Below are 11,225 nucleotides of genomic sequence, written 5' to 3' on the forward strand. Positions count from 1 at the left end.
TAATATATTTAGTTGTACGTTAATCACATACGTATAAACTTCGATAAACTTAGAATATTAATAAGATGGTACTAAATACAAATTTCAGTAACTCCTCATTAATATAACCCAGGTTATACTCGTATAACTTGGGTAGACATTGAGTTCATTTCTTAAATAATATTATAATATATTTAGTTGTACGTTAATCACATACGTATAAACTTCGATAAACTTAGAATATTAATAAGATGGTACTAAATACAAATTTCAGTAACTCCTCATTAATACAACCCAGGTTATACTCGTATAACTTGGGTAGACATTGAGTTCATTTCTTAAATAATATTATAATATATTTAGTTGTACGTTAATCACATACGTATAAACTTCGATAAACTTAGAATATTAATAAGATGGTACTAAATACAAATTTCAGTAACTCCTCATTAATATAATATTTTCTCAATGTTGAAGATATTTAAAACAGAAACAAATTAAAATAAATCTTCGTCATATTTTAGACATTTTTTAAGGGACAGCTTTATCCTAGCACCAAATATCGCATAGGATTATAAGTTTGAATAGATTTAAATATGGTGAATATGTGTTGAATTAAACATCAAAGAAAAATAAGAATGATTAAAAATCTAAAAGAAAGAATCGCAAAACAGAAGCAATATGACATTATTTTACATTTCTCTCTTTGTCACAAATCGAAATCCAGACGCTCCCCTTCAGTGCGGAAATAAGGTGTTTCATCTACAGAAAACAAAAATAACTATTATATGACATTGTAAATGATTTATATCAAAATGGGTAATTGACAGGACTAGGTTGAAGGATAATATTCAAATCAATAAAGATCAATATAGTTATATCAACTTGATTTGATAATCTGATACAGGATATTTCACATTCATTAACAGACAGTCATGTTTAGACGATTTTAAAGTGTAGAAGAAACAAATCAGTTTTCAGTTTATGCGAATTATGCACAAATCACTTTCAGCTACAGGTGTTAAAGAAAGTGAGAAAACCATGTGTGATTTTAAATGTAAGACTACATTTGTACAGAAACATTTACAACCTGTCAATATCCAAGTAATCTCTATTATACGGCTGATGTTGAGCTGATAAAAGCATCTTCATCAGGGAAGTGTGTGTCCTTATCTACAACAAAGCATTATATAGTTGTTAATTAATCAGTATCAGACAATATATTGATAAAGCAATGAAAATAAAATAAGTTTTGACCCTGTACATTGACAACTGCTTCAATTTTTATCTAAATTAAATCATTTAAATTGAGCTGTAGCCAAATCAATTATTGTATATGCCATTTTATTTGATTACCTAAATTCATTTAAATGTAATTTAATTATTATGACTGGTAAATGCCAATTAATCTGTAACAATAAGCGGTTTGATACTGGCAAACAACCACACACATGTCTTACATATATCTTACTGACTGATGTTTAACGGTTTCTGTGTCTAAAGATTGTGTACATAAATTCATAAAAATAATAATGAAGTAGACTTACCTGTCGCAGCGTCCTGGTGGTTTATACACCTATAGACACACAGCTTGTTGTTGTATGATCCGACCCAGAGACGGTGAGTGTTGACATCATAACTCAGGCCGCGAGCAACGAATGTCTTCGCTGGTCTTACCGGTAGATGTGACAGGAACTGACCGTCCCTATCTAACATCTGTACTGTTTTGGTCCATCTATCGACCCTGAGACGGTGCACGTGAGTGTTGACATCATAACTCAGGCTCCATGGTTCACCCATCTCTTGTGATTCTGTCAGTAGATGCGACAGGAACTGACCGTCCTTATCCAACATCTGTACTGTGTCGGTTCTATCATCACACATCAGGATGTGTGACAGCGCGTCAGTACAGACTCCAAATGGCCATAGTCCTGATCCTGATGGGTGTCCTGTGTAGGTGAAACGATGTCTTCCTCCACGCTCTGTCACCACTACAGCATCAGAGTCAGACACCACGACATCCCCATTGTTGTTCTCTGTTATATAGGCAGGTTGTATATACAGTTCCAGTCCAGTGTTGTCTTGCTGTATGGTTTGTGTCAGTTTTCCGCTCTGGTTGTACCGGGTTACCTTGCCCTTGCCTGTCCCAATAGTATATATATACATCCCGATCAGTAGATCCCCCGTGGACGGGGACCAGTACACAAACTGTGGTATCCATCTAGAGTCTGTTGTCTCTATAAATGTGGTGGTTGTTTTCATATCCTTTGACAGTTTGTTGATGCTATAATTCCTATCTATATAAATCAGTTCACTCTCACTGTTCACTGTGTGAAATCGAGGTGTCCAGGTAGCGTAGTGGACAATGCACTCGCTTTTCACCGCTGCGACCAGAGTTCGATCCCCGTGATTGACAGAGGTCGTATGTGATAGGGTATGGCGGTCGCCCGCTTGGACACGTGGGTTCTCTCCGGGTACTCCGGCTTCTTCCCACACCAATGACCCCCTCGCGCTAACATCCGTGCCAACGAGAGATATTAATATAAGTTGTAGAACTTGTTTATCAATCGTTGTAAAATAAATAAAGTTCAGTTCAGTTCAGTTCTGTGTGAAATCCTCGAAATAAAAATTTAGATATATCCTCCACACGATGTAGAGGGACACCTGTTGTACTTGTCAAGATGAGATTGTTTCTACCATCACTAACCCAAGCCCGGTCTGATGTCACACAAGAAATATGGTAACAACGATAAACACCTGTTATTGTGAGAAATTTTTAAGTTGAAATCTTACGCAAAACCTTAAGATATTTTGTGAAAAGGGCTACTGGTCTATAATCATTAGACTTAAGTTAGATGGACCGTATAGATTACAACATAAGATCTTTAAAGATAATCATTCAAGCAATTTACATTTATTATGATGTATCAATATGGATCCATCATTACAAGATCATGTATGTTGGGTAGTTGTATCAAGCAGTTATACATGATCATTTATAAAGCACTAAAAATCACCATCACTAAACATTTTTAAAGTGTCGGATCCAATATATAGATACTTAGCCAGTTTATAAAATATATAAACTACTAAAACAGTCTTCAGGATACAAGAATAAAACTTGGATATAAACATAGAAAACAAAACCTAGCACTACAACTTACAATACTAAAGAAACTGTGGCCAATACCTACTTTCTTAATCACAGAAGTTCTAAACAGTTGCTGCTTCTTTTATAGTTTCTTTTGAAGCATTAGCTGTAGTGCTAGGATGTGTTGCCTGCAACTTTATTTCAATGTAAAACATTTCTTGTGTTCTGAAGAAGCGCCTAGTTGTCCCTACACTTGGACATTTTCTATCATTCATGTCATTAGCTATTTTAAGTTATAACCTGTGTGTGTGTGTGTGTGTGTGTGTGTGTGTGTGTGTGTGTGTGTGTGTGTGTGTGTGTGTGTGTGTGTGTGTGTCACTTTTAACTACATTTCGTTTAATTTAAATTGATAATGAATCATACTTACCCGTCGGAGCGACCTGACGGTCTATATATCTGTATAAAACCACCGTGTTGTTGTGACATGATCCAACCCAGAGACGGTGAGTGTTGACATCATAACTCAGGCTGTGTAGTGAGAATATCCCTGATGGTCTTATCAGTAGATGTGACAGGAACTGACCGTCCTTATCCAACATCTGTACTGTATTGGTTGCACCATCACACAATAGGATGTGTGACAGCACGTCAGTACAGATTCCACGTGGCTGTAGTCGTGATCCTGATGGATGTTCTGTGTACGAGAAACGATGTCTTCCTTCTCGATCTGTCACCACTACAGCACCGGACATAAAATCTTTATAGTCAGATACATTATCAAAGTCATAGTTATGCTCAGACACCACGACATCCTCATTGTTGTTCACTGTTATATAGATAGGTTTACTATAGAGTTTTCTTTCCTGTATTGCTGTGGTGTATGGTTTGTTTCAATTGTCCATTCTGGTTGTACCGAGATATATTGCCTGTCCATAGTTTATGCATGTACATCCCGACCAGAAGATCCCCAGTGGACGAGGACCAGTACACACACTGTGGTCTCCATGTATAGTCTGTTCTCTCTATAAATATGGTGGTTGTTTTCATATCCTTTGACAGTTTGTTGATGTTATATTTCCTATCTACAGTAAAACACGCTTATAACGAAGTCCCAGGGACGGGCAATTTTACTTCGTTATAAGCGTAATTCGTTATATCCCTCAAGTTTACAACATGAAAAAGAGTCTTGGGGAATGAAATTCATTTCTCTGTAAGCGTCAATTCATTATAAGCGTGTTCGCTATAACCGTGTTTTACTGTATATAAATCAGTTCACTCTCATTTATTACTGTGTGTAATCCATATAAATCGCCACGTGAATCCTCCACACGATGTAGAGTGTCACCAGATGTGTTTGCCAAGATGAGATTGTTTTTTCTATCACTGACCCAGACCCGACCTGATGTTACACAGGAAATGTGATAACAACGATAAACACCTGCCACTGTGATAGAATGATGGAACTCAGCTTCAGGCATTTGTTTTAGCAAATTCTGGTTTCCTTTGCGTCGGTTTCCTCTCTCTGTGATTTGGATTTCACTCAGTGACCCCATCACATGCTCTTTGTTGAGTGACTCAGTCATATAAAATTGGCTGGTGTGGAAAGTAATATTTATCGGGGGTAGGATGTCTTTCTTTAAGGATGAAAGGAATTGCAACGGACTGTTTGATGAATGTTCATATATCCATTCGTATCTTTGTAGACTTGAAATGTATGTTATCATTTCTGTCTTCTGTTTTAAACATCTATGTTTGAAATCAAAGTCACAAAACACATAGTTCAACAGATCATATAGGGCATTGTCAATGCTAAACTGCAGTGTGTGGGCCTTTTTTAACATCTTTGATTGAAAGAGGGAGAATTCTGGTTGGCAGTTTTTGATATCATCTTTGATTTTCGTCAAGAGAAAGGGTCTGTAAAAGAGAGCCTCATTTTTCACAGTGTGCATGGTTCTTCCATGTTGTTGCCGATTTTTGTAACAAGCTCCTTGTATGATTAGATTCATGTGCCAAAAATCAAACACTGGAAAGTAACAAGATTCACAACACTTTCTAAAAAGATTATTTCGATGTCTTGCACAGATCTCTTGTTTTGCGATTTGACTGCATTTATCACGGTATGGGGCAACATAATGGTCTATTGTTTTGAGGTTTTTCTGGTGGTTTTCTTTACAACTCTGACACAGATGACATAGACATGAGTCACAAAAGTACTCTGTGTCCTCCTGACACTTAGAACACTGATGTACACTATACGGAGTGCCTTCTGCTTCAATAATGTGCAGGGCATAAGGTCTTTCGTCATAATCTGCATGTTAATTGAAAGATAAAGTGTTATATTAAACGATGTCATCTATGTTTTCTACTTTCTTTCAAAACTTTCTAGTAGATGTAACATATAATTTTAAGAAAATGTTAATTTTAAAATATTTTTACTTTAATATAATAAAGCATTTCCCTTTCCAAAACATTGATGGTCTATCATTTGACAAAAAAATTAGTAAGAGAGATACTTAAATAAGCATTCGACTTAATTATATAACATTATATAAGTATTTTCTGAAATACATAATTCCAATCTATAAGTCTATTTCTACAATGTGTCACTGTACGTTGATATAAGTAAACTTTGAGGCACTGACTGATGACTGAAACAAGGACTTTTAAGGACGGCAAGAAAAGCAATTGTTCTAGAAGTTTTAGAAAAAGGAAAAAGTTGTATCGGGCTACCGTATATCTGAAGAATATAGTAGATGTAGGTATGAGAAGATGGTGACCTTCTCTGACTTCAAAAAATGCTTCATAAGCACAGATGTATGTAATAGAACATTATCATGAAGTTACGAATATTTGATTTAAACAACATTTTGCTATGTAAAACATCACATAATAAAGATTAGGAAGCAGACAATCTGTCTATTTGAGCCCTCTCCTTAAGTTACAAACATGCCTAAATCCTGACACAGGGTGTCTTTTCTGACAATATTTCTTGAGCTTTTAAAGTAGAACATCTCGGTAATTGCGACCTGTAACACGTTTGCACTTCGAGACCAAAACTTCTATGGCTATACCATCACAGGAGACGAATATGCCATAAAGAACATTCTTTGTGCCAATGGTTTATAGCAACATCTGGACTTCTATCGAGTTTAGCTAGCCAAAATTTGTGTCCATTTTTTTACTGGTTCAAAAGTTTGCACCAGTAACAACAATGACAAATTTTCTGACTGAATTTTGGAAACATTGTTAGCAATTTCTTTCTTTATCATCTTACAATAAATGAGGTATTTGATCCATTTAGCAGAAAACTTTCGTGATTTCTAAATTTGCTTTAATATAAAATACATCCGCGATAGCGAATAACATTGGCAATATCAAGAATCATGTATCTGATCTCACTTTCAATTGTTTCCGGGAGTTTTAAAACATCTGCTATGTCTGTTACAGTCACAGGTGGCAAGATTTTGCTGCATCCCTGACGGACTCTTTGCCAGTCAGAAATTTTTTGAGAAGTATATAATTGACATCTGTCAAACAAAAACAATAGAATTTGTTACTAACCCATCAACTGTTAAAATGTAAATAATGAATAAAGTATAATAAAAAGAAAAGTAATGGATTTTTTTTTCTTTCATAAAATTGCTTGTTTCTATCATTTTCGTCTTTAAAAAACATTCCGCTCGAAAAAGTAGTTCCCAATCCCCCCCCCCCCCCCCATAAAAAAAACAAACTTGTTTGTTTCTCGAATTCAGATGAATTTTCTTTATGAATGTTGTGTAATTATGAAATAATAATCTTTCTGTTATGATTTAATAAATAAAATGATATTTATTTAAGATATAATGTTCATCTGCGCAATGAAATCAAAACGTGAGGAGTGAGATACCTTAATAAACTGAACTCGCTGTATTGCATGTTATTTGACATCTGATGAAGGAGTAGAAATTATATGACGCTGTATCTTAATTAAGATTAGAATTCTTTAAATTCCATATATAGTATTAATTGAAAAAAAAACTTTTTCTAAATCTTTATCATCTTGAACTCAGAAGTAGAATTGGATCGATATGATAGTAAAGTATCAATGGCTCTAACTTGCTTGTTTATATATAATCTCTCTATCAAAGTAAAAAAAACCATAAAAACTAATCATATGCATGATTAATGATGAAGGAGGGCTCGAAGTCTGAAGCCGGTCACAAAAATCTGTATTCATTTGTTTACGTATCACGACTCAAAACGAAGGAATGGAAGATTCTCATGGGTCTTAGCAAAGCTTTGCGATAGTCAAAACGTGTCTTCAAACCTCAAGGACCCTAAGTTATTAATTAAATGTCAGGCATTTTTGGCATAACACTACGGGGCTTAGAAATTTCTGAACAATACTTGATGGATTTGTAGGTTTAGCTTGTTCTTTTTCCCGCGCACTGGTTCACAGAGCTCGCCGGCGAGATGCACTCGCTACAAGACTGTAATAAATCATGCCATACCATAAAACAGTGGTTTACAAACAGTTTACGAGTGAAACTCAACTCGCCTATCTAAGAAAGTCGTCATTGTCACTTTAACTGTTATGAAAAAATTTAAAAAAAATATAATTTATAAAAAAAATTGTACTTGTAGCTTGAATATTATTTGACTAAGTGTAGTTTAAAATCTAAATCGTCCATACATGTAAATGATGATTTGATTGAATCTAGGTTTAGATTCAGCAGGTGAGGGGTGGGGGCTTTTGTTCTTTTCTTTTTTTTTAAATATTAGTATTCAGAAAGAGTTGACTTATTGGAATTAAGAATGAGTTTAGGAAACTTCAACCTTGGATGTGGTCAACAAATTAGCCTTCAGATCTTCCTTAAACTTTTAGACATAGTGTTTTAGCGATTTACAACTATCTGGCAAAGACAAAATCCATATATTAAATCATTTACATTTGGACATTTTCCTATATTCTTATATAGATCCAGAACTCTCTATTTAAAGGAGATCACTACAGTATAAAAATGGCCACGACCATCAATCCCTCTAAATTCAAGGTATCACACCGGTAAAATATAAACAATAAATTGCTTTCGTTGATGATTCATTCGGTATATGAAGGTAGAGACATTGTAGAAAAAAATACAAAACCCGTGTTAGCGGGTTATACGTTGTCTGCAATGATCGTTACCTTCATAACCCGCATGAATCATCAAAGAAAGTATTGTATTGTTTATATTAACATTTTTTAACTTAATAATAAATTGATTATATAAAGTTAGTAAAATTCATTTAATTATTGTTAATGTACATAAGTACGTTAGCTAAAAAAACAGCCAACCGTCTCATGAGAGACTTGAGTCTGACATCATCATGATTACTTCGTGCAGTCCGTGATTACGAGTTGATGTATATCAACTCAGTATAGTCACTGCAAAGGGGTTTCCCATCACTGGGTTAAATCACATTTTCGTATTGATGGTCAGACTAATACATCAATTATCAAAATGCAATGATATGAATCATGAAAGGATGACTTCTTTTATCGGAGGTAAAATTTGTTGTCATCGTATTTTAATCAACAAAAAATCATGATTTTCTTTCTGTTAATTGATATCAATCCGCACAAGAATATAGGTTCAAGGAAAATCTTCTGACACATTTCATATACTAAGGATACATTATTGTTGCCATCAATAAATTGTATAAAACATATCAAGTATGTTTCTTCATAACTAAGAACATTTTAATTGACTGATAAAAATGTCGCTATAATTAAATTTGACGTATGTACATGTACATGAAACTTCAGTGATATCCGCGCTGTAATCGCTTTTATGCAGATGAGCTCAGCTCAGTGGTGGACGTCTAACGTTTTCCCCACACAAGAGTTGAAATTCAAGATCATGAATGCGTTTCATAGCGTTGATTAAGAAATAGTATCATAAACATGATTTTTTTTTACAAATCGGTTTGATAAACAGAGGAAAACTATTTTACCCAGTCTATAGAATGGTAGTTTGTAGTTAATGGTGTGCATTTTGGACATGAGTATAATTTTGTCATTTTTTTTGTTTTTTTTTTTGTTTTGTTTTTTTTTTTGCTTTTTGGTGTAATGATTTGAATTTTATATTAGTATATTATATTTATATATCAATGTAGAATAACTTTAAATGCTCTATAATAAAAACAACAAGACGGAAATCTACCAGCCCCGTTTATCGATTGGTCAAAAACTACGCAGCAACCTAAGAAAAATCACGGACTGCACGGAATATAATAATGGGGAGGATTTTGGTGTTTCTTTTAGCTAACGTACTGCTGTACATTAACAGTAATTTTGTTAATTTTACAATCAATTTATTAATTTGTTAAAAAGGTGTAAATAAAAACAATAAAATGCGTCTTTGATGATTCATTTGGGTTATGAAGGTAGCGAACATTGCAGAAAAATATTATATAACCCGCTAACGCGGATAATGTATTTTTTCTGCTATGTCGCCACCATCATATCCCCCATGAATCACCCAAGAAAGCATTTTATTGTTTAGATATAACACAGGCACCTGACCTTTTAAAAAACTTTTTTCTCTAAATGAAAAAAAAGAATTTTAAAGAGAAAAGTTTAAAACGTCACGTGCATGTGATTTATTAAACCCTCTAAAAAATTTGTGTCCATGCAGTTTTGTAAAAATGGTTTGAAATGTAATGTAAAAATAGATGAAGGTTCTGAAAAGAAGTATAATAATTTAAGGAATGACAGAAAAAGAGACCATCATTTGATCATATTGACGGTTTGCTTTCATTGAAGTAAATACGATAAATCACAGGCACATACAATATACATTTTTTCATAATAAAAAATATATAGCAACCCTCTACCTAATAATAAGGTACCGGTATAGAAGGTAGCTATATAATTTAATTATGAGAAAGATAAATATAACATTAATTAAATGTGGCCGAATGAATGAACTTAACATTATTTGTGTTGATCGACATAGCAATACAAACCACCTGTTTAAAGCTGCATGGTCTAATTATTATCCATACAAACCAATTATCTTATTTTTGTTTTGCCACAACTCACATTAACACTCGATGTCAAAGTCGTAATACAATCATCCCCACCTCGACTGCAGGGACGAATTTGGATATGAGGCGAAATAACGCGATACCCTTTTTATGACGTTTGTTTTGTTAAAAAAACTATAATTATTTTCATTGATATATGGCTTAATTGACCGGGAAAACTACCGCAATGTCTGTTATCATACACATACTTAGCATAACCATCGTTTAAAAGCGTACACAAAATTTGATATAAAATCGGATCATGCAGCTTTAAAAAAGGTGTTGTACTGTTTTCCTGTTTTTGTATGCGTAATTTGCAGACTAAACAACAAGTAGAACTCATATTTATTGCCTTTTTATGTTATGACAACTGTTTTAGTCAGTTTTGGGCAAAAACAAACCAGTTCAATATATGTTTACATTTTGACCCTCAAATGTAAAAGATGGCCGAACATCCCTCTATATGATATTTAGATTATCAACAGAAGACAGCACATTTGATGGAAATTCATACTAACAAAACACATATGTAAACAATAACAAGACTCGGGTATTGCTTACAAAACAAAGAAATAAAAACTCTTAATCGTGCTTCTCCCTTAATATATGACTTTTAAATTTTGGCAAGACATTAAAAATACCCAAATTAACCATTCTGAACATAAAGAAAAAGGAAAAATGAAATTTTAAATGTTCTGTCGAAGTCAATTTAAAGAATATTTAGATAATTTAAAAAATGATCTTTCACGATTCATGATTTTTTATCTTTGATATGTTGTGGCCTAGTATAATAAGATACCCATATACTTTATTTATTATTTATTTCAAGTTCTGCTTATTGAGAGCAGAAAAGGGGCAATAAATGTCTAATTTCTGAAGCATCAACTCGTGTCAGTTCTTTCAGTACTTTGATTTTTCATAGGTTGCTGTAGGTTTCGACCAGTCGATAAACAGGGCGTATTAATTTCTGTCCTGTCAGTTTCTTGTCAGTTCCAGCTGCTGTAGATTTCGACCAATCGATAAACGGGACGTGTAGATTTCAGTCTGGCTGTTTCTATTAAGCTATGATTTAACTATAAGTTTTCGTAAAAAATAGAGGGAACAA

General features: G+C 33.8%; 1 long non-coding RNA gene across 1 annotated transcript; it reads right to left on the reverse strand.

The window, feature by feature from the left end:
• Nucleotides 1-514: 514 nt before the first annotated feature.
• On the reverse strand, nt 515-1,670 carry LOC136274861 (uncharacterized). Its single transcript, XR_010713295.1, has 3 exons — nt 1,527-1,670; nt 1,070-1,152; nt 515-741 (listed from the first exon to the last, which is right to left on the reverse strand). It is a non-coding gene; the product is annotated as an uncharacterized lncRNA (long non-coding RNA).
• Nucleotides 1,671-11,225: the final 9,555 nt, after the last annotated feature.

Source organism: Magallana gigas, chromosome 4, assembly GCF_963853765.1.
Source record: "Magallana gigas chromosome 4, xbMagGiga1.1, whole genome shotgun sequence".
Classification (NCBI taxonomy): Eukaryota; Metazoa; Mollusca; class Bivalvia; order Ostreida; family Ostreidae; genus Magallana; species Magallana gigas.